The sequence below is a fragment of the Aotus nancymaae genome, unplaced genomic scaffold (genome assembly GCF_030222135.1).
Source record: "Aotus nancymaae isolate 86718 unplaced genomic scaffold, 86718_ANA_hifiasm-v0.15.2.pri h1tg000115l, whole genome shotgun sequence".
NCBI lineage: Eukaryota > Metazoa > Chordata > Mammalia > Primates > Aotidae > Aotus > Aotus nancymaae.
In genome coordinates, this window is record NW_026988530.1 from 13083530 (window position 1) to 13108762 (window position 25233).

The window sequence follows — 25233 nt, forward strand, 5'->3', positions numbered from 1 at the left end:
TGGAGGCTATAAATCCTTTGGATCCCTGAGCTGTCCCCTCTGAGACCCCAGGCAAAGAAGGAATATGTGAGAGCAGGCAGCGAGGTGTCCGTGTTCCTGCAGTTTCTCCCTGCTTGACTTCTGTCCCCTAAAGAGCATGAGGCAGGGAGATGGTACAGGCAAGACCTTGAAGGTGGCAGTTCAGGTGGCACCAAGAAGTGCAGCGGCCCAGGCGCCACCTCAGAAAGGTCACCTGTGTCCCCGGACAGGTGTGCACCCACCTGGTGACATGGTGGGTGCAGGCATTTCTCCCTCAAACTGGGGGTATCCAGAAGGCCTGGGACCATCTCAGGGGAGATGTCTGTGGCCTGCAGGCCCAAGTCCCACAGCAGTGGAGGTGCCTCCAAGGTTCAGGTGCTGGCAGTGGCACTTCTGTTCATGGCTCTGGGCTCATCTGTGCCCTGGGCAGCTGATATCTGTGCCCTCTAGAAGCCCAGGGATCCAAGGAAGTGGCTGAGGGGCAGTGTGGCCCCAGGCAGGACCCAGGGGAGGCAGGACAAGGGCCATCCAAGTTGCTTCCGGTTTCCTCCTGTGCCTCTGTGACTCCAGAGATGGTGTGCTTGCACATGCTTCTGCCCATGGGCTCTTCCAGCAGGAGCTGGCAATGGGCCCAGAAGCTGGGGGCAGAGAAGGAGAAAAAGGGTAGGAAATAATTAAGGGTTCTTTTTTTTATTGAGATGAAATTCACATAACATAAAACTAACCTTTTTTTAAGTGAGTGATGTGGCATTTAGCACATTCTCAGCGTTGCACAGGCATTGATTGCCTCTATGTAGTTCCAAGACATTTCCATAACCTCAGAAGGAAATCCCATATCCATTAAACAGGTGCCTACCACTCCCTCCCCTGGCCCCTGACAACACGCAGTCTGCAGTTCTGTCTCTGTGGCTTGGCTTTTTGACATTTCATCTACATGGACCTTTGTCTGGCTTTTGTCACTCAGCATAAGATCTTCAGGGTTCCTCACTGCTGTCAGGCATGTGTCAGGCCCTCTTCCTGTTGGGGTAACTTGTGCTCCATCACGGGATGGACATGTGGGTACTTTCCACCCTTTGGTGGTCATGAAAAATGCTGCTAGGCACATGCTTGTTACAAATATCCAAGTCCCTGCTTCCAGTTCTTTTGGGTAAGTACTTAGGTCACAGGCATGATATTGGCTGCCAAACTGTTTTCCACAGTGGCTGAATCACGTTTCATTTGCAGCAGTCTTGCAGAGGGGTTATCATTTATCAGGTCCTCACCACCACGTGCTATTATCTGGTGCGGGTCTAACCTGGCCATCCAGTGGGTGCGTAGTGCTATCTCATTATGGCTTTAGTTTGTCTTTCCCTGGTGACGGTGCTGCTGGGCATCTTACCTTGTGCTTGCTGGCCAGTTGCCTGTCTCTGAAGAAGCTTCTTTTCGAGCCCTCAATCTGGCTGTCTCATGGGTATCCTGTCACGTGGCTGACTTTACTGTCACATCTGTAGCCAGGGCTGTTGAGAAGTGGCTTCATCTCACAGGTGTCCATCCTGCAGTGTAGCTGACTTTGCTGGCACAGCTGCACCCAGGGCTTCTTAGAAGGAGCTTCACTCAGGGGCATCCCTATCAGTGTCTGAGTCCCAGGTCCCTTGTGGGAAGAATGTGGTGGGTTTATCTGTGTCCTAATGGGGGCATTGAGTCACCACACCCTCAGATACCCTGAGAACATTCTCAGAAGACCTGGACAACACATTGAATGCAAACATCCTGGAAGCAATGATGTTACCACTTACGTGTGAGAAGGGGCTGCTGAGGAACCCCCTTATAAAGGTTGGGAGGAGGGGTAAGGGGCCAGGAACCCCGAACTCCACTGATGAAGCAGGGCTTAGCAGTATGGGAAAGCAGGGCTGCCCTCTCTTGCTCAGTCTCTATCTGGACTCAGAATAACTGGGCAGATCTGGTGTGAGTTGATTACTGTCATTGCTGTGGTGTGATATCATGCTGCCAGCCCTGGAGCCACCTTCCTGGGAGAGTGGTGCTTGTACCTAGGCAGCTCTGTAGGCCAGCACAGGGGTGGGCTCCTACAAATCTGATTGCTGGGGGTTGGAGAACTGGCATCCATTGGCAGACACTCCAAAGGCAGAGGCATGGGTTGGGCTGCTCTGGCTTGCCTTTGGGCTCCCAGGGAGGAGCTTCTGTCCCCATTCACAGCTGGGGACAGTCAGAGAGGTCTTGTTTCCAGCCATGGTTCATAAGAAAGGGGTACAGAGGCATGGGCTGGGCTGCTCTTCCTTGCCTTTCTGCTCCTTCCTGTTGCCGAAATCACTCCTTTGGACTAGTCTCACATCTTCTTGCCTCATGGGTTAGTGGCCTAGGAGGACACTTGTGGTTCTGGTCCTCTTTTGGTCCCATGTCCCTCACCCAAGAGGGACCACCTAGGCCAGAGCCCATCCTGATTTCCATCATGCCCACAGTCCTGCTTCTTAGCCCCTGGTCAGAAGTCCATTAGGTAAATGCTCCTGCACAGACATTACACAGGCTCAAAGGGCATCAGAATCTCAGCTGGGAAGAGCCTCAGCATCAGGTACAAAGCTCTCATTTGTTTGAGCAGGTGTACTCATTATCTTGGCCAAGCTGCTGCATTTGGGCTGGGTGGGTGTGGAAGTGTGGGTGGTGGTTGTGGTGCTGTTTGGGGCCCAGGCCCCTCAGAGCAGAAGACTGGGCTTGTGTGCAGAAGGAAGCCTTGGGGTGCTGACTCCCCCAGTGCCCACCTTCTGACAAAACCTCAGCCATGCCCTGACACCTACCCACCCATGTCAGAAGGTTCTGTGACTTCTTAGGGTGTCAGAGGCTCAGATCCTGGTCACGGTTCCACCACGAGTGTGAGAGGAGATTTCTGGGTCCCATTTTTTGGCACAGAATGGGGAGAGGGATGTCTGTGTTCGCCAGTGGGTGGCTCAGGTGGAGTCTTGGAGGAAGACGCCTCCAGGAAGAGAGGACTATGCAAAGATGGTGCCATCCAGGCCACCTGTCCTGGCTGGTGGCTCAGGAGGAGAGGTGACAGAAGAGTCCCTGCACCCCACACTGTTCCTCTGCTCTACATTTTGGGAAGAAGGAATTTAAGTCTGGGACTCATGCTGCACTCATCATGACAGTTGTCCTCATTGGACACCAAGGAGGTAGTTGCCCTTGGCATTTATTAAGTGTCCAGTGTATGCACTAGGCTGTCCATCCACACATCTTCAGAAGCCAGTGTTTTCTTGGTGGTTTGACAGAGAGATGCTTAAACTGAGGGCACTAGGAATGGGACAGGCTGTCAGATTTTCCAGATGGAGGGACTGACTTGTTAGTGAAGTTAGGCTGTGGAGCCATGAGCTGAGGCAGTTGGCTCCCCAAAAGAGGCTCCTGTGGACCACTCAGTCCAGCCTGCCCTAGGCCTTTGCTCCTCACCGGCTCAGTGCCGGGTATCAGGCCATGACAGGATGGGCAATCTGATGCCTCGTCTTGCCCCTTTTCTTTTATGGTTTAGACACAACTGCACTGTATGAATGCTCCAATAGAGATTTTAAGACTGACAGAATGGAAGCTTTGTGACATCAAGGTACCAAATTGTAAACACCAGGCAGGGGTTGAGTCACACACCCCTAAACTTAAGGAATAAACTGTTCTGACTGCCACAGGGTTTTCTTTTTCTCTAGCAGCTAAATAAGCACTATTAAAACCATGGTAGCTCAGCATCAGACACTGACTAACTGGCCCCCAACCCCTGTTCTAGCAGCCATAACTACAGCTCTGATGGGACAGGAGACTGTTTTTGGTAACTTTCTTGTATGAAGAGACTACCCACCATGGACTGATTGTGGCCGGTTGATAGAGGCTGTGCACTTGTGTGCCTTGTGTCCTGAAAAGACCTTTTGAGGTAAAGAGCCTAATTGTAATACATTTAAATATTGTCTTCACCCCAAAGCGAACATGGGTCATATGTCACATGCATGTTTGGTCTGTACATGTGCATCAGGACTGCTGTCGTGAATACTCATAGCTCCTCCTGTAACCTGCTGAAAGTTTCTATTTAGCCAGATTGTCCAGAGTAAAGCTCCTGCCCCGACTCCCTTCCACGTGCTGTGCCAGGCTCTTCCCTTGGTGGGAGACGTGCATCCCAGCCTGTGGGGTGGCCCCTTTGTGGGCCGTATGTAACCTTTTATAAGAAATAAAGTTTCTTGCTGAGCAGAAGCTCTTTAGTTCAATTAGGTCCAATACCAAGCCTCAGCAACACATGATTTACCCATATAGCAGGCCTGCACATGTACCTGTGAATCTAAAGTAGAGGGAAAAAGGCCCCTCTCCATTTCCAAATTCATACATCATGTGATTGCTTAAGTTAACAGAGTGGATGAAATGGTTTGTTCGTAGAGCAACATTTCAGGTCTACATTACCTTTTGTTACCTGTTATCCTGTAATACTGGTTAGTTTCCCTGAATGTTTGTATTTACTTGTCAGTCAACTTACACTGGCTGTTGCAGAAGTAAAACCCACAGTTATCTTACCCTTGGCCTGTGCCATAAAATAACAGGCCCTTTTCCACATATTTGAGAGGTATTTTGGGATTTTTATAAACGGGAATATGCATGTGGCTTTTAAAACATGTTTGCAGTTTTCCTGCTATTCTCCTTTTAAGAAGTGGAGTCTGTGCTCACACTCACTGGTTAACCAGACTTGACACTAGTGCTTACTTGTCACTGGCAGATGATGGTGAAGTGATCTTGTGTAACTTCTAAAATTATGTTAGAAACGCCATGAGCATCTGCCTGCTTCATTTGGGACATGCGCCAGTGTCTGAATGTCCCGAGACTGCCTGCTGCTGGGAAGTCCGGTAAGTTCTCCATCCAAGCCCAAGTTCCTCTGTGGACCTGAGCATGATGTCACGTCCAGATGATTCCAGTCCCCTGCTGTGGATTCCATCCCACTCCGTGAGACTTCTCTGCAGTCCCCAGACATCAACATGCACCAATAAGCTATCTTTTCTGTGTTTTGCCTGAATTCCTGTCCCTGTGAAGCATTAGCAAATTGAAATGTTTGTTTTCTACCAGCATTTGGGGGTATCAATTTTTTATTTAAAAAAAAATCACAGTAAAGACATCAGGAATAACACACTTGCAGGTCATTCATGAGGTACAGAAGCATGCACACTGAAATCTGGACTTGTCTTTCCCTCTTCTGCAACCTGCCAGCTTCTGCCTCTGGAAGTAACAACAATGAAGTTTCTGCACATCTTCCTAGATTTATTAATTGAACAGTCATGTAGCACTGACACCATGACAAAGCTTTGTAAAAGGGCTTTGACTATCAACGTAAAAGACTCATTTATTTTCATATACTGTGAACACTCAGGTGGCAGCAGGAAAGAAAGCCTTATGCTCATTCCTTTGTATTCTTCCTAATATATTCTGTTTTTAAAATTTTCTTTCCCATTTTGGCATTAGGAGATAAAAATCTGTTGTCTAGATTTTTAATTAAGTTTTCTCTCTCACACACACGTATGTGTATATTTATATGTGCACACCCCCACATTTTTCTATTCAGTTGTTGATAATTAAAATTCTCCATTTTCACAGGTATGTTCCTTCCCAAATCCTGTTAACCACCCCTTCAATGAGATAATCCCTGAAAAGATTGCAGTATTGGCCTTACATGGTGGCTCATGCCTGTAATCCCAACACTTTGGGAGGCCGAGGTGGGCAGATCACGAGGTCAGGAGTTCAAGACCAGCCTGACCAACATGGTGAAATCCCGTCTCTACTGAAAATGCAAAAATTAGTCAGACGTGGTGGCACACACCTGTGTAAACCCAGTTAATCAGGAAGCTGAGGCAGAAGAATCGCTTGAATCCAGGAGCTGGAGGTGGCAGTGAGCCGAGGTCGCACCACTGCACGCCAGCCTGGGTGACAGAGTGAGACTCCATCTCAAAAAAAAAAAAAAAGTATCTATATCAATGCAGTTTTTTTTTTTTTTTTTTTTTTTTTTTTTTACCTAATCTATGACCCATTTGATTTAATAATTTTTAAAACCTATGATGAATCAACAGTGATGGAAATTTGTACTGAATTATTTTACATCTTTTTTTTTTCTTTGAGACAGTCTTATACTGTTACCCAGGCTGGAGTGCAGGGGCAAGATCTCTGCTCACAGAAACCTTCCCCTTCTGGGTTCAAGCCGTTCTCCTGCCTCAGCCTCCGAAATAGCTGGGATTACAGGTACTTGCCACCACACCCAGCTAATTTGTGTGTGTGTGTGTGTGTGTGTGTGTGTGTGTGTGTGTATTTTTAGTAGAGATGGGGTTTCCCAATGTTGGCCAGCCTGGTCTCAAACTCCTGACCTCAGGTGATCTACTTGCCTTGGCCTTCCAAAATTCTTGGATTACAGGTGTGAGCCACCATGCTTAGCCTCGTTTCATATCTTAAGGGGTAGTATCTACCTTTTTAAAAAAATTACGATTCTCATTTTCCAAAAATTTTATTTCTATTGTGTTTTGGGGGTTTTTCAATTGTCTTCAAAGTGCTAATTCTCATGGCCAGAGCATAGGAATGTGTGTGATCAGGTGTTGATGGATGAACCAGAATGCATATTTGATTCTGGAGTTTGAGGTTATCAGAACTCTCCATTTAGAAAAGCATTCTTTATATATTTTCAAACAACCCACGATGAACACACAGTGCTGATTTCTTATTCATCTGTCAATGAATATCATGCCATATATATATATATATATATATATATATATATATATATATATAGTCAGAGAAATCACTAAATAAACTCAAGAGATTCAGAAATCAGTATGCAAATGTAGTTGCATACAGAGAAAAAAGGAGGTGTAATATACGTAGTAGATAAACTTACATTATCAGAGATTAACTTTAAAACTGAACTTACACATTTTAAATTTAATTTGGAGCTAGTTTAAAATTGTTGAACCTAGGACTGTGGTGACTCAGGAATAGTAGAAATTGGTAGGAATGACATTTCAGATCAAGCATGGAATCTTCTTTTATTCTCAGTGTATAAGATTTTCCTTTCTTCACCCTGAAATCTTCACCATCAAATATATATTGGGAGGCAGATCATTTTTTTCCTTTAATGTTTATTTCATACACACAGAATAATATTGTGGGTCTGGGATTCAGTTTTGAAATGAAACATGCAGTCTAAGTGACCCCCCTGTCCATGTGAAAATGGTCTGGTCTAGATCAAGCAGCTGGGCCCCATATTGTGACATGTATGCTTGCAGAAATTCTATGGTGACCTGTTGCTGAGGTGATCTGATTAGTAGGTCTTGCCTTTGATTTCAGGTGCTATTCTGGCAACCAAAGTTTGGCAGGTAAAAGCAGCTTGGAAATTTTCTCTGGCTCGCAAGATGGGGAATGTTTCTAACTGTTGTCTCAGAGGTATGTATGTTCATTTCTATCTCCTGATTGTAATTTATTCAGATGGGCCAGTTTTCCTGTATGTTAAATGTCATTCTGATTTTTTAAAACTTCCCCAATTCCTATTTGTCCTCAGGTTTATAAATATGTTTTAGAGTTTTATTACTCAGTTTATATTTTTCATTCTATCAAGATGTTTTATATATATTTTTCTCTAGGAATAAGTACTGTTTCCCATGCCAATTTTGTTTTGTACACATGCTTCCATAGAGTAGAGAAGACACACAACAACACTGTCTTCATCAGAATCTTGATACCAAATACAGTATGAGACATTCATGAAACACCAAAGTCTTCTGAATACAGATGTCAAAATCTGAAAACAAATATTAAAGCAGTTTAAAATAGGAGATTTTTAGAAAATAAAAATAAATTTCATGATGGGAAACACTTTTGCCTAATATAGAAGTTTTGAGGAATTCTTTTAATTTAAACTTTTATTAAAAGATAAATCCAACTAAAAGGACATAAAAAGTTAAGAAATAGGAAACATTATTAGAAGTCATGTAAGATTTATGAGAATTTTACCTTGCAGTGAAAACTGCCTGGCATTAGATAAATTGGTTCATAAGGTCTTATTAAAATTAGCTATAATATTAAAAATACACTAATGCAAAACTAAAATTTTGGTTAAAAAAACTACTCTTAAGACAATAATTTGTTCTCAATGAGATTACAAGAGGTAATAGTTTTTCATTCTCAAATCTGTTTCTTTTTAGAACTTCTCAGATTTATGCCTCAGAATTTCAACTTGTACCACCTCTCTTTACAGATGCTTTACAGGTCATACATCATTGCCTTCTGTTTCTTTTCGCCTTGAAAACCTCGATCTTTTTACTTGGCTAGGATGATAACTGTCTCCTTCAAAGTTTCAGCAGCAGCTTTAACTTCCGCCCCACCCCCCACAGGCTTTTTGATATCGGTGAATTGTTTCCTATGAACAGGAAACATCTCATGCTGATAGTAAGAGCCATGTATCCTTCTGTTGAAGTTACTACATTTTCTGTTTACATTCCTCTAATGTCAACTCATGGCTGAACACTATGTCTAAATAAGTTCAAGTACTCTTTTCATCATGTGTGACTTCTACATTATTTCAATATATTTTCTTGAGACACTTCCTACTCTCAGGCAGTCCTTAGTCCAGGCTGCTCAGATGGTTGTGCAGAACAATAGCCAGTGAGACATTGGGAATTAAATATTTAATTCACTAAACCACTGAAACACCAACTTGGGTGGCCACATTTTCAGTTAATTCCCATTAACTGCTTGTGCAGGGTTAGTCAGTTGAAAGGAAGTTGATTCTTGGCACAGCCATCAGGTGGCAATTGGTTTGGAATGTCCTGAGATCTGAACTAGCTTGAGAGTCAAGCAGAACTTGGTACCTTGGGGTGGTCAGTTGGTTATGGAGGGGTGCTCACTGCCAGACAGCTGACAATTCTGGGCTCTGGGTAGGATGAACAGACATTTAAATTTGTTCCTCAGAAAGGCTTTGTTTGCAGGAAAGTGCCATATTTTAGCCCCATAGTTAAAACCTAGAGACAGGAGTTTTGTTTAATGATTTGAGCTCTTCTCTGGACTCAACCACCTCTTCTAGGACATCAACCTTCCTGAATAGTCCTTGGTCCAGAAGGATTGAGAAAGGGAGTGGAAAGAGCTCCAGGTTCAGGGTCCAGGCCATGATTTAGAGGCCTTAGTTTTTAAGGGATCTCTGTCCTGAGAAAACCAACCAAATACTTGTCCCAGATCTATCCTTCATCAGTGTCATGACTCTACACAGGTCACTTCATATCTCTTTATTTCACTTCCTTGAACCATCAGCTCTGGGTGGCAGTCCCCCAAGTGCCTTTTCTGTATTTACCACTACCAAGGGCTTGCCTTATTCTTCCAGACATAAAACAATTGAGCACTTTATGGCAGTTAGGAAGCACCCACCTTCTTAAGGCTTTATGTCCACGTCACTATTTTTACTCTTTTAACATAACATAGGCAATTATCAACATTTCTCCATTCAGACCAGGGAGTGGAGGCACAGAGGGGTCTATAGAACTTCCTCAGGTTTGAGCAGCTTCTCAAAAGGCCTTGAGATCTTATGTACCAGACCCTATGCTCTTGGTCACTCCAGTATACTACCTTTCTGTAATGTCTCATCTCAATACAGGTAATGCCTGTACAGTTATATGTGCAACTTCTCTGATCTTCTGCAGCAAGATATCAACAACTGTCTTCATTTTAATTCTTTTCTTAGCATGTTGCATTGGGGAACAGGGAGTAGATCCTGGGTTCACTGGATAATCCAGGCTGCCACAGCCCTAAGAAGGGAATCCTTCATCACTGGCCTCCCATCTGTTTATGCCCTGGAGTTGCATCAATGGAAGGTATTGTGGAAATTCATTCAATTCATTCGTGATACTATTTCTAGATTCTTCAGTGTCTCATGTTTCAGAAAATTATAAAATTGCTATGCTATATTCTTTATGTCATGTGTGCAAATTTAAATGTATTAAGACAATCACTAGGCTGGGCCCAGTGGCTCATGCTTATAATCCTAGCACTTTGGGAGGCTGAGGATGGTGGGTCATGAGGTCAGGAGTTTGAGACCAGCCTGGCCAATAAGGTGAAACCTCATATCTACTAAAAATACAAAAAAAAAATCTAGCTGGGTGTGGTTGTATATGCCTGTATTCCCAGCTACTCAGAATGCTTAGGCAGAAGAATTGCTTGAACCCGGGAAGCCTCTTCCCAAGTTCCAGTGAGCCTAGATTATGCCACTGCACTCCAGCCTGGGCAACAGAGCAAGACTCAGTTTAAAAAAAAAACAGAAAGAAAAGAAAAGACAATTGCCAGTACTACGGCTACAGGAATAAAAGTGCATTTCCATTCCAGAATTGGATTTCCTTTTAATAGTAAAGAACATCTCAGTGCAACTTGTAGACATTTTGCTGATTGTTAAACATTAAGTAAAAAGGATCTTTTCCTGAGACAGTGTTGCCAGTATTTTAATTAATGGATATCAGTTCAAACTGTTTTGAATTAATCTAAAAATGAGGGAAGTAGTATAGAAAATTTCCATATACTCACCTTCCTCAGTTTTCTTTTGTGATCACATCTTAAGTGAATGTGATAACACTTATTACAATGTTACAGCTGAACCAATAGTGATACATTCTTACTAATGGAACTGTAGAGTTAGCATCTACTTTCACTCTGTGTTGTCCTGTCTGTGGGTTTTTGACAATCTTATGATGTCATTTATCTCCCTGACAGAATAGTTTTATGTCCTAAACATGACCTGTGCTGCACCTATTAATGCCTGTCTTCTGAGGACTCCTGACAGCCATGGATGCTAAGTTTCTGTTATTAACCTGTCTCCTTCACAGACACCAGCCCCCTGTCCCCAACACCCAAGGTTGCCTAAGGGATTTTTTTTGGTGGAACCAACATATGGACAGTCTGTGTTTCCTAGATCACAAAAGGAAAAGTTTGGCTTCTACCAGTATTTGGGAGTATTAGGGGTGTGTGTGTGTGTGTGTGTGTGTGTGTGTGTGTGTTTGAGATGGAGTCTCACTCTATTGCCCAGGCTGGAGTGCAGTGGTGTGATCTTGGCTCACTGCACCCTCCTCCTCCCTGGTTTAAGCAGTTATCCACCTTAGCTTCCCGAGTGGCTGGGATTGCAGGTGTGTGCCACCATGCCCGGCTAATATTTTGTTGTTGTTGTTTTGTTTTTTGTTTTATTTTGTTTTTGAGATGGAGTCTCGTTTTGTTGCCAGGCTGGAGTGCAGTGGCCCAGTCTTGGCTCACTGCAACCTCTGCCTCCTAGGTACAAGCTATTCTCCTGCCTCAGCCTCCTGAGTAGCTGTGACTACAGGCTCCTGCCACCAAGCCCCACTAATTTTTGCATTTTTAATAGAGATGGGGTTTCACCATGTTGACCAGGATGGCCTTGATCTCCTGACCTCGTGATCTGCCCAGCTTGGCCTCCCAAAGTGCTGGGATTACAGGCATGAGCCACCATGCCTGGCCTTTTTTTGTATTTTTGGTAGAGATGTGGTTTCACCATCTTGGCCAGGCTGGTCTTGACTTTGACCTCATGATCCACCTGTCTCAGCCTCCCAAAGTGCTTGGATTACAGGCACCCACCACCACTCCTGGAAAATCTTTTGTATTTTGAGTAGAAACGGGGTTTCACTGTATTGGCTAGGCTGGTCTTGAACTCCTGACCTTGTGATCTACCAACCTTGGCCTCCCAAAGTGCTAGGATTACAGGCCTGAGCTACTGTGCCTGACTTTTTTTTTTTGACTTCCATAAACTAGATACTGAAGAAACCACTGAAACACCAACTTGGGTGCCACATTTTCAGTTAATTCCCATTAATTGCTTATTCAGGGTCATTCAGTTGAAGGGAAGTTTATTCTTGGCATAGCCATCAGGTGGTAGTTAGTTTGGAATATCCTAAGTTCTGAACTGGCTTGAGAGCCAAGTAGAACTCAGTCCCTTTGTGTGGTCAATTGATGATGGAGGGGTGCTCACTGCCAGACAGCTGACGGTTCTGGGCTCTGGGTAAGATGAACAGACATTTGAATTTGTTCCCCAAAAAGGTTTTGTTTGCAGGAAAGTGCCATATTTTAGCCTAGGAGTTAAAACCAAGAAACAGGAGTTTTGTTTAATGGGTTGAGCTCTTCTCTGGACTCAGCCACCTCTTCCAGGACATCAACCTTCCTGAAGAGCCCTTGGTGCTGGAGGATTCAGAAAGGGAGTGGTAAATGCTCCAGGTTCAGAGTCCAGGTTATGATTTAGAGGCCTCAGGTGTTCAGTGATCTCTGTCCCCAGAAAACCAACCAAATACTTGTCCAAGATCTATCATTCATCAGTGTCGTGACTCAAGGCAAGTCACTTCAAATCTCTTTATTTCACTTTCTTGAACTGTCAACTCTGGGTGGCAGCTCCTGCTCTGCCCATCTCTCTGGGCTGATGTGGGCATCACAGGAAAGAACATAAATTTTTCACAATTTCTAAAACATGGACCCATGTCAAGAATGAAGAGAATTTTGCCCTCCACTGTCCTGGAGTCCCCCAAGTGCCTTCTCTGTATTGACCACTACCAAGGGCTTGGCTTATTCTTCCAGACATAAAATAGTTGAGCACTTTATGGCACTTAGGAAGCACCCACCTTCTTAAGGCTTTATGTCCACTTCACTGTTCTTACGTTTTTAATATAACATAGGCCATTATCAACATTTCCCCATTCAGACCAGGGAATGGAGGCACAGAGGGGTCTATAGAACTTCCTCAGGTTTGAGCAACTTCTCAAAAGGCCTTGAGCTCAGATCTTGTGTACCAGACCCTATGCTATTGGTCACTCCAATATACTACCTTTCTGTAATGTGTCATCTCAATACAGGTATTTGCTTGCAGTTATAAGTGAGATCCACAGTGCAAGTTCTTTCTGAAGCCCAGCTCAGATTCAGGGGGCTTTGCTCTGCAGAAGATGAACAATGGGATCAAACATTTAAGCTGTGAATAAATAAATGCTCATTTATGTGATCTTCTGCAGCAAGGTATCAACAGCTATCTTTATTTTAATTCATTTCCCAGCATGTTCCATCCACGATGGGAGAGTGGATCCAGGGATCAGTGAAGAATCCACTGTCTGTCACTGCAAGTGTAAGAAGGGGCTTTTCCGTCACTGGTGTCCCAGCTGTATATGCCCTAGAGTTGCATCAATGGAAGGTATAATGGAAATTCAGTCGTTCAGTTCATTCATGATACGATTTCTAGATTCTTCAGTGTCTCTCATTTCAGACAATTATAAAATTGCTACACTATATTCTTTATTTTATGTGTGCAAATTTAAATGTATTAAGTCAATCACTAGTGCTACAACTTCAGGAGTAAAAGTGTATTTTTTTTATTCCTGATTTGGGTTTACTTTTAATAATAAAGAACATCTGAGTTCAACTTGTAGACATTTTGCTGATTGTTAAAAATTAAGTAAAAAGAATGTTTTTCTGAGATAATGTTGCCAGGTTTGTAAAGTAATGGACATCACTTCAAACTGTTTTGAATTAACCTAAAAATGGAGGAAGTGGTACAGAAAATTTCCATATACTCACCTTCCTCAGGTTCCTTTTTGTGATGACATCTTATGTGAGTGTGATAACACTTGTGACAATGTGCCAATAGTGTTACATTCTTATTACTAATCGTCTAGGGTTAGCATCAAGGTTCATTCTGTGTTGTCTGGTCTAGGGGTTCTGACAAACTCACAATGTCCTTTGTTACTCTGGAAGAATAATTTCACATCCTAAGCATAACCTGTGCTGCACCTATTAATTCCTGTCTTTCTCCTGATGATTCCTGAAAACCATGGATGATTTTACAGCCTGCACAGGTTTCCTTTTCCAGAATTTTATAGAGGTGGAATCATAGAGTATGTACCTCCTCATGACTAACTTACTTTACTTAGCAATATACATGTAAGATCTTGTATATCTTTTTGAAACTTAACAGCTTAAAATTTTTTGTCAGTGAATAATATCTTACTGGGTTTGTCAAACAGTGTCAGTTGGTTCATTCACCTCCTGAAGACAATCTCAGCTGCTCCTTCCAATCTGGACAATTATGAATAAAGCTGCCCACATTCTTGGGCACATTTTATGATGAACATAATTTTTAAATTCAGCTGAGTAAATATGTAGAATTTTGATCACTTGCTGGTAAGAATGTATTTTCCATTGTAAGAGTTAGGTGAAATCCAACCGTAAAATCGTATGGGCATGTTTTCTTAAAGTTATTACTTAGTGATTTAATTCTATAATAGATAGAAGCCTACCAAGACTATCTGTCTCTCCTTTGGGTAATTATGGTAGTTGTTCCCTTTGAAGGCATTTGTCTATTTCATCTAAGCTAGAAAATCTGTGGGCATAGACACTTGAAACTCGCAAGTTGCCTACTTGGTTCTCTTCCAAGGGTACTGCTCTTCCTGTCAATCCTTCTCTAAAGGTTTTTAATAAAGTTTCACTCCTGCACTAAAAAAAATTGCAGGCATAGATTTGTTCAACTTATTCTGTTTTTATTTTCTTAATGTTCATGGGATCATCAGGGATAATTCTTATTTTAGTTATATTATTTGTACATTGTGTCTTCCATCTTTTCTTTGTGATTAGCCTGGCTGGAGGTTTACCAATTGTATTGATCTTTTCTAAGAAGCAGCTTTTCGTTTTGTGTTCTCTTTTTGTTAATTCTATTACATTGATTTCTGCAAATACTGCTGTGTTTTGGGGGAGGGGGGTTGCCTGGTTTACATTACACTACACTTTTTTCTCTAGTTTCCTAAGGTGGAAAGTAAGACATCTGGATATGGATTATTTTTAGTTTACTGCACAGAATTGTGAATGGCACTAATGCCACTGAAGTATGCACTTGATTATCAAAATAATAAATATTATGTATTTTGGCCACAGTAATGATTTTAAAGCCAATAAAATGGATGATAAGTGCAGGAGGAGCATATGTAGATCCAGGAAAGATGAATGATATAATGTTTTGAGAACAAAAAAAAAGGACATTTACCAGGCCTCAAAATGCACAGGGGGATGATGGGACACTGTCATGGAATCACCAGTGCATTTGTGTGTCACCCTGTGTGAACACTGCCTATTTCACAGTGGTTAGGGGGTCTTAGCCGGAGAACCAGGCCTTGATCTGTGGCTTTCCTGATGGTCTCACTTGCCTTCCCTCATCACCAAGGAAGGTCTCCCAGTGACAACCAAGTTTCTGTTTTTAACCTACCTTCTTCACACACACCAGCCCCGTGTCCCCAACACCCCATGTTGCTTAAGGGATTCCTTCAGTGGAACAGACATGCTGACAGTTACTCTGTGTTTCCTAGATCATAATGAGGACCTGGTGCAGGAGCCTTCATCTGAGGCTGTCCCAGGCATTCACATGGTAAGTTCTTTTTCCTTTGCCTAAGATGGAAATTTTGTTGCTCTTGCTTTTTTAAAATTTTATTTTTTGACATATGAAAATCTTACCATGTACATTATAGATGACTTACAGAATTTTTTGGTGGGAAAATGTGAGGGTTCATTACCAGGTAAGAAATGATCTCAGATGACATTCTTAGATAACACCTTCAGTTAGGAACTGTATTGCAGCAAGCATTTTTTTTAGGGGAAATCTTTCTTCCTAAATAATTGTAACTGTACAACCAAAACAGTCTTGAAAGTCTTGCATAAAAATATTGTGCCTTTCCAGTATCATGTTGTAGGCTTTATTTCGGAGCCATTGCCTCAACCACTCTCTCCCATATGCTTTTGCAATATCAACAAGTAAAGAAAAGACCTATATGGTGAAACCCAATCTCTACTAAAAATAGAAAAATTAGCCAGGAATGGTGACCAGCAGCTCTTATCTCAGCTACTGGGGAGGCTGAGGCACAGCAGGTTCACTTGAGCCCAGGAGGCGGAGGTTGCAGTGAGCCGAGTTTATGACACTGCACTCCAGCCTGGATGATAGAGCGAGACTCCATCACAAGAAAAGAAAAGAAAGAAAAGCCCCATGCATACAGGACACAGCACGGTCTGATCCTTATACTGTTTTTATTTATTCTCTAAATGCAGGTGGATACAGCCACAAAGACAAGCAGTACCTATTCTGGGATCACCCTGATGCTAAGGAAAAAGTCTAGTGTTGAGAAAGGTGACACTTCTTGCCTTCTTTTTCTGGAGAGTCACTCTGGTTTGAATTTCCTGCCAGAAATGAGGTTCAAGCAGTTTTGTCTTAAAAAGGGAAGAATCCAGTCAAGAAATAGGACCATCTACTCTAGTGCCTGGAAGGAACAGTGCATTTAGATGGAAGAGGGTGGTTGGTGTGCATCAGTGTTGGGAAGTATGGAGGACAGAGTCAATGCGGAGTGATTGTGACTGTCTCTGTGAGTTTGTGTGCTTTACCCAAGAAAACGTTCTCATGTGCAAAGCACAACACAAAGATTAATATTCTAAAAACAAAACTTAATCACCGCTATATTTTTCCATAAATCAATCCATTCATTCTCCACCATAGCTGTAGCTGAAGGTGAGTTTAATATCCCCAGTCCTCATATGAAGAGGATGTAGAGATGATTTTTTATAAACTTCTGCTCACCTAAATGGAAATGGCAAAGATAAACTTGGGAATAGGAGGGAGATTGATGCTCTGGGCTGCTAGTCTGAAGTTATCACATGGCCCTGGTGTAACTTGTCAGAAGATCTTAGCATCTATGCGTGTTTATGGAAGTATGTTGGCCTATAAAGATCTCAAGCACTGAATCGCAGTAGAATGGTCTCAATGGTCAGGTGACCCAGAGTGTGAGTAGGTTCACTGTACAGTGGTCTTTGGTGTGGTCATTAGTAGGAAACACACAGAGACAGCTGCCAGGTCATTGGTCTTAAGTGATGGGCTATTTCTTAGTTCCTGGTGAGAAAAGGAGAACATATAGGGACATATCCTATTGTATTTAGTGACATTGTCATCATGAACACTAGAAATGCTCTAATTCAGTAGTGCACATACCCAAGACACAACACCAACAAGATCTCAAGGAGCAAATTGGCTGTTAACCTGGTGCCAACCTCCTCTGCTGGATTCTACTGCACAGCTGGGTTAGAGAGAATCAGCGCCCCACCTGTTGCCACTCATGAAGGGCTGTCCCAGTCCTGGAACCAGTGTGAGCATCAGCAGCAATGGACCCCATATCATGCACAAGTGGTGATGAAAATAAAGGGTGAAAACACAAATATCACAAGCTAAGCAGGTGTTATCTTTAAATGATAGGCTAATTGACTTACCAATTTTTGGCTTAACTTTTAAAACAAAGGGTTAATAAATACAATAGCAAATGTTGGCTAGAATTTGATACTCTTTCTGAAACAAGGTAGTCCCTTATTGAGTACAAAATCTTTCAGATGGGGCAATAGCTGGAGCAGCACCATTTGTGGATTCTAGGAGAAAATGACCCTGTAAGGGATGAAGAAGGGAGGGCAAAATAGTTTAGGTCAGATTAGAAAGGAAGAGCCCTGAGAAGCTGCAGGGAAGCAGAGCCTGCCATGTGTGGTGTTCTGTGTTTGAGAGGGGCTATTTAATATTGTGGTGGCCTGGAGCTACAAACCCAAAGGCCTTGATTCCCTTTGTTTCTGCTCCTGTCCTTTCCCTCCTTCACCAACACTATGGCAGGCCACTGAATAGTTAAGAAGTAACACCACCAAGGTGCTGATGGTCACTTTGCATCCTTCTAGGGCCTGCTCTTCAGCAGGAAGACCTTCCGTGGATGCTGCAGAGGATGAGGTACAATGGGATATGAATGACAGGCCGCAGGATGTGTCTGAATGAAACAGTTGCTTTCTTGACTTTATCTTCTTGAATTAGAATCAGAGAATCTTATATAAGATATGAGAATTTTACCATATAAATTGTACATGACTTACAGAATTTTCTTGGTTGGAGGAGTTTTGAACGAGAGTCTCTTCTTGACCGAGACTCGATTTAACAGTGGGAGAAAATGATAGCATCAACTACACACTGTAAGGTCACAAGTTTTTGCCTTACCAGGTCTGTTTTCTTTTGTGACAAAAATCACTTAATGGCCAAGCAACGTGGTTGGAAGGAAACATCAGCCAAGAAAACCTTGTCCTTAGCATGAGTCGGTGTGCACTGTTCTTCTTTTGGGTTTCATTGGTTGAACACTGGTTTCCGTCTTGTTTTTTAATGTCACCAAGTGCAGGAAAGTCAGGACACAGCATGGTCTGATGCTCACAGCAATTTATTTTCTGTCATTACAGGAAGCTGCAGGACTGCAGCAAGCTGGTAAGTATTAGGGAACCAATGTCATACTGATGAGTAATCCAGAAGATGAGGAATGTGGCACTGTCTCACTGGCTTTCCTGTAGACAGGCAGCGTTAGTTGAGCTTCCTGTTGTAAATGAGGACTTAGACAGTGATGGGAGAAATGATTTTTCCAGATAAGAAACAATGGCCACATTCTGCAGTCCCTGGGAGCAACTGTGTTCTCCGAAGGTGGGGTGGGATCTTGTCCATGGGGATGGCCCACATCTTTGTGAATTCATGTGGTGCCATGGTCACTGTGTCTTGGAGTGTGTGTGTTGGTTTCTGTACATACACATCCCCAGATTTACTAGTGTTCACATTCTCCACATGGATTCTCATCACTGTTGCAGTCTTACTATAGGTACAGGAAAAAATCAACTTGTAAGCTTACGATGTGTGTGGTTGATTGCATGCAAAGGACACTTTAATTAACCTGAAAGTTCTGTCAATGACAAGGCCAGTTCCAAAGGCATACCAAAAGAACAGAACTGTGTCAGGATCTCTGCTCATTTTATTTTCTTCATTCACAATTCCCTGCTGTATGTCGTTTTCAAATAAACCTCACCCATTTACAGGCTTTCCTGTTTCCTCCTGTTGCTGGAGTGGCTTACTCTAGCCATTTCCATTCTTCACAAGCCTTTTCCACCAAAGCCCTAAGAATTGATCATCCACGGCCCATCTTGAGCAGGGAGAGTGGGCTGGGGCTCCTTTCTGTGCATTTAGACCCTGGTAGAGCCTCATGCTATGGCCAGTTCTGGTGGGAAATAGAAGAGAGGAGCCTGCAAGCAGGGTTAGGGTGAAATCACCCCAGCTTTCTTCATTGAGGCCTTATTCTGCCCATTGGCTAATGTGGCCAAGAATAGAGAGTGCCAGGGATATGTGGAGTTCCAGCCTTTTCTCCCTCAGCTGAGTCCTGGTTGCTGTGTGCTCGGCTCAGGAACACAGCAAAGAGAAAAGACAGCCACGTGGTTTGCACAGGGTCTGAGAGGCAGGGTGAGCACTTGCCTTCCTAGCAGGTTGGAGGGTGGTCATGCCTTGCAGGTTTAGAAAAAGAAGCATGGCTGTGGAACTGCAGAGGCTCCATGAGGTCCCCGTTGAACCCACTCTTGAGAAATGTTCTTGCTTTCCTCTGAAGGCCCTTGCAAACAACAAGGGAAAGCAGTGGGTTTTGGTTAAATGTGAATATCAGCTGAGCCAAAGTATAGCTTGAGTTTCTTTCTTGGAATATGCATTTGGTGGAAACTTATTCTATATAAATCGGATTTGATAGCTGTGTAGGTGTCAGTATTTATCCCACATTTTAAAACACTGAGGCATTTGTGATTTTAAAATGTTTCTCACCAACCTCAGAAGCCATCTCCTCATTACCCAATTCCCCTATTCATCTTTAATCCCTAGACTGTTCTTTGCTTTTGTTACATTGTCTTGTTGTTGTTGTTGATAATGTTGTTTGGCACCCAGTGGGCTTTCTGCTGTGAGTGATTAAAGGTTGAGATCAGAGTTAGCAACATTGAGGCTCTAAGAATTCATAGACAGTTGCCCAGGTTTCTCTGTGAGAAAGAGAGAGAGCAGGCTATGGCCTTGGCCTGAGCCTGCCAGGAAACATGATTTAGAGGAATAGAAGGAAGGAGTGAGGCAGCAAAGCCATGAAGGTGGAGGGGAAACCAAGGTGCAACATCAGGAGAGTAAGTTCTACACCATCACCTGGGCATGGCCGGAATGTTCAAGCCTCATCTGAAGGTGGAGATGAGCTCCGACTTCATGGCTGGCCTGAATATCGGCCATCATTCTAAAAGCCTGGACAGAGAAGCAGCTTTGTTGCTTGTCTTCTCCATGTTTCTGTGTGTTGATGGCAGGGTCTCCATCAACAATTAGTGAGATAGTGAACAGGAGTGTGTTCCTGAAATGATCAGCTTGGACCAGAGACGACATGATCGATAGGGATGAACTTGAGGGTTAGGCCAGACACTTGAGGGTAGTTTCCCGGCTTGATATCCCTGTGGTGGCACAAAGAATAGCTTCTGGCAGTCACCTGACAGGTGGTCCTTGTGTAGCTAGATTCTTCTGCACAGCTGGTTTAGAGAAGATCCATGTCCCGCCTTCTGCCACTCACAAAGGGCTGTCCCAGTCCTGGAGCCTGTGTGAGTATGATCAGCAACAGACCCCATGTAACACGCATGAGGTGATGAAAATAAAGAGTGGAAAGACAAATACCACATGCTGATTAGGGATATTCTTCAAATGATAGGATCATTGAGCATTTTCATATTTTGGTTTAACTTTTTACTTAGGATTAATAAATACAATAGCACTATTATCTTATAAAATAAAAATTGTTAGAAAGGAAATAGAAATAAGTTAAGTAAATAAATAAATAAATACCATAGCATATGTTGGCCAGAATGTAATATTGTCTCTGTAGTAAGGTTGTTCCTTATCAAGTACAAAATCTTGTACATGGGGTGATGGCCAGAGCAGCACCACTTGTGAATTGGGAGAGGAAATGACTTTGCAAGGGATGAAGAAGGGAGGGCAAGATGGCTCAGGTCAGATTAGAAAGGAGGAGTCCTGAGAAGCTGCAGGGAAACATAGCCTGCCCTGGGTGGTGTGCCATGTTTGAGATGGACTATTTCACATTGTGGTGGCCTGGAACTACAAACCCAAAGGCCCTGATTGCCTTTCTTTCCTGCTCCTGTCCTTTTCCTGCCACCCTCCTCCTTCACCCACATCATGACATGTCCCTGAATTGTCAACAAGCAATGCCACCAAGTTGCTGATGGTCACTTTGCATCCTTGTAGGGCCTGCTCTTCAGCAGGAAGACCCTTCCACGGATGCTGCAGAGGACAAGGTACAATGGGATGTCAATGTCAGGCCACAGGATGTGTCTGAGTGAAACAATCACTTTCTTGACTTTATCTTCTTGAATTGGGATCAGAGAATCTTCTATTAGATATGAGAATTTTGCCATATAAATTGTAGATGACTTATGAATTCCCTTGGTTGGGAGAGTTTTGAGCGAGAGTCCCTTCTTGACTGAGACTCAATTTAAGACAGTGGGAGAAAATGACAGCATCAACCACACCCTGTGTGGTGGCAAGCTTTTTGCCTTAGCAGGTCTGTTTTCTTTTTGGGACAAAAATCATTTAATGTCCAAGCAACATGGTTGGAAAGAAACATCCAAGAAACCTTGTCTTTAGCATGAGTCGGTGTGCTCTGTTCTTCTTTTGGGTTTCTTTGAGTGCAGGAAAGTCGGGACACAGCGTGGTCTGATGCCCATAACAATTTATTTTCTGTCATTACAGGAGGCTGTGGGACTGCAGCAAGCTGGTAAGTGTTGGGGAACCCCTGTCATACTGATGAGTAATCCAGAAGATGAGGAATGTGGCACTGTGTCACTGGCCTTCCTATAGACAGGCAGCCTGAGTTGAGCTTCCTGTTGTGAAAGAGGACGTAGGCAGCCATGGGAGAAATGATTTTACTAGATAAGGAACAACGGTCACATTCTGCAGTCCCTGGGTGCAACTGCGTTCTCTGAAGGTGGGGTGGGATCCTGTGCATGGGACCGGCCCAGATCTTTTGTGAATTCACGCAGTGCCGTGGGCACTGTGTCTTGGGGTGTCTGTTTTGGTTTCCGTACATACAGATCTCCAGATTTTCTGGTATTCACGTTCTCCACAGGGATTTTATCAGCACTGCATTCTTACTATAGGAGAAAGTCAACTTGGGAGCTTATGATGTATGCTGTTGATTGCATGCAAAAGACACTTTAATTAATCCAGAAAATGTTCCATCCATGCCCAGGCCAATTCTCAAGGTGTACCAAAAGAACGGAACTGTGTGAAGATCTCTGCTCATTTTATTTTTTTCATTCACAGTTCCCTGCTATGCTTGGTTTTCAAATAAACATCATCCATTTAGACGCTTTCCTGTTTCCTCCTGTCACTGGAGTGGCTCACTCTAGCCATTTCTGTTCTTCACAAGTCTTTTCCACCAAAGCCCTCAGAATTGATTGTCCATGGCCCATCTTGATCAGGGAGAGTGGACCGTGGCTCCTTTCTGTGCATTTAGACCCTGGTAGAGCCTCATGCTATGGCCAGTTATGGTGGGAAACTGAGAAGAGAGGAGCCTGCAAGCAGGGTTAGGGTGAAATCACCCCACCTTTCTTCATTGAGGCCTCATACTGCTCATTGGCTAATGTGGCCCAGAATAGATAGTGCCAGAGATATATGGAGTTCTGGTCTTTTCTCCCTCTGACTAGTCCTGGTTGCTGTGTGCTCAGCTCCAAAACACAGCAATGTGAAAATGGAACCACCTGGTATGCACAGGGTCTGAGAGGCCAGATGAGCCCTTTCCTTCATAGCAGGATGGAGGGTGGTCATGCATTGCAGGTTTCGGAAAAGAAACAGGGCTGTGGAACTTCAGAGGCTCCTTGAGGTCCCTGTTGAACCCAGCCTTGACAAAGGTTCTTGATAGCCCCTGAAGCCCTTGCAAAAAACAAGTGAAAGCAGTAGGTTTTGGTTAAATATGAATATCAACTGAGCCAAGTATAGCTTGAGTTTTTTCTTGGAGTATGCATTTGGTGGAACCTTGGAGTCAGTACCTATCCCACATTTTGAACACTGAGGCTTTTGCAATTGTAAAATGTTTCTCGTTAACCTCAGAAGCCATCTCCTCATAACCCAATTCCCCTATTCCTCTTTAATCTCTCGAATATCCTTTGCTTTTGTTATTTTGTTTCGTTGTTGTTGTTGTTGATTTTTGGTACCCAGTGGGCTCTCTGCTGTGAGTCATTAAAGGTTGAGATGAGAGTTAGCAATATTGGAGCTCTAAGAATTCATAGACAGCTGCCCAGTGGGCTCTATCAGAGCAGGCTATGTACTTGGCCTGGGCCTGCCAAGAAACGTGATTTACAGAAATAGAAGGAAGGAGTGATGGCAGCAAAGCAATGAAGGTAGGGAGTGGGAAACCAAGGTGCAACATTTGGAGATTGAGTTCTACACCATCATCTGGGCATGGCCGGAGTGTTCAAACCTCATCTGAAGGCCAAGTTGAGCCCCGACTTCATGGCTGGACTGAATGGTGGCCATTTTCCAAAGAGCCTGTTAAGAGGAGCTACTTTGTTTCTTGTCTTCTCCATGTTTCTGTGTGTTGATGGCAGGGGCACCATCAGAAATTAGTGAGAGACAGTGAACAGGAGTGAGTTCCTGAAATGTTCGACTTAACCCAGAGAGGACATGATCAGCAGGGATGAACCTGAGAGTTAGGCCACACACTTGAGAGTAGTTGCCTGGTTTGATCTCCCTGTGGTGGCACAAAAATATTTTTTTGCAGTCACCTGACAGGCGGTCCTTGTGTAGCTAGATTCTTCTGCACAGCTGGGTTAGAGAGGATCAACATCCCACCTTGTGCCACTCAAGAAGGGCTGTCCCAGTCCTGGAGCCAGTGTGAGTGTGATCAGCAATGGGCCCCATGTGACACACATGAGGAGATGAAAGCAAAGAGTCAAAAGACAAATACCACATGCTAAGTAGGTGTTATCTTCAAATGATAGGATCACTGAATATTTTTGTATTTTGGTTTAACTTTTTATTAAGGGTTAAAAATACTATAGCACTGTTATCCTTTAAAATAAAAATTGTTAGAAAGGGAAAATAAATAAATAAATAAATAAATACATACATTAGCAATATTGTCTCTGAAGCAAGGTTGTTCCTTATCAAGTACAAAATCTTGTACATGGGGTGATGGCCAGAGCAGCACCACTTGTGAATTGTGGGAGGAAATGACCTTGCAAGGGACTAAGAAGGGAGGGCAAGATGGCTCAGGTCAGATTAGAAAGGAGGAGCCCTGAGAAGCTGCAGGGAAACATAGCCTGTCTTGGGTGGTGTGCCATGTTTGAGATGGACTATTTCACATTGTGGTGGCCTGGAACTACAAACCCAAAGGCCCTGATTCCTTTTCTTTCCTGCTTCTGTCCTTTTCCTGCCACTCTCCTCCTTCACCCACATCATGGCATGGCCCTGAATTGTTAATGAGCAACACCACCAATTTGCTAATGGTCACTTTGCATCCTTCTAGGGCCTGTTCTTCAGCAGGAAGACCCTTCCACGGATGCTGCAGAGGACGAGGTACAGTGAGATGTCAATGTCAGGCCACAGGATGTGTCTGAGTGAAACAGTTGCTTTCTTGACTTTATCTTCTTGAATTAGGATCAGAGAGTCTTATATAAGATATGAGAATTTTACCATATCAATTGTAGATGACTTACAGAATTTCATTGGTTGGGGGAGCTTTGGGCGAGAGTCCCTTCTTTACTGAGACTCGATTCAAGACAGTGGGAGAAAATGACAGCATCAACCACGCACTGTGTGGTCACAAGTTTTTTGCCTTAGCAGATCTGTTTTCCTTTTTGGACTAAAATCACTTAGTGGCCAAGCCAAATGGTTGGAAAGAAAGATCGTCCAAGAAAACCTTGTCTTTAGCATGAGTTGGTTTGCTCTGTTCTTCTTTTGGGTTTGTTTCATTGAACACTGTTTTCCATCTTGTTTTTCAATGTCACCAAGTGCAGGAAAGTCAGGGCACAGCATGGTCAGATGCTCATAGCAATTTATTTTCTGTCATTACAGGAAGCAGCAGGACTGCAGCAAACTGGTAAGTGTTGTATCAATGTGCTGGGATTACAGTCATTAGCCACTGTATCCTACCTTCTGTGTGCATGTGTGTTTTAATTTTATTTTAAGTTCTGAGATATGTGTGTGGAAAGAGCTGGTTTATTACATAAGCATAAATGTGTCATGGTTGTTTGTTGCACCTATCAACCCATCATTGAGGTTTTAAGCCTCGTATGCATTAGGTATTTGTACTAATGATCTTTTCCTTC

The 25233-nt window shown here is 43.3% G+C and overlaps 1 pseudogene; it reads left to right on the forward strand.

The window, feature by feature from the left end:
• The window catches only part of LOC105707582 (putative GTP-binding protein 6), an 84652-nt pseudogene that overhangs the window by 557 nt on the left and 58862 nt on the right, over positions 1-25233 (forward strand).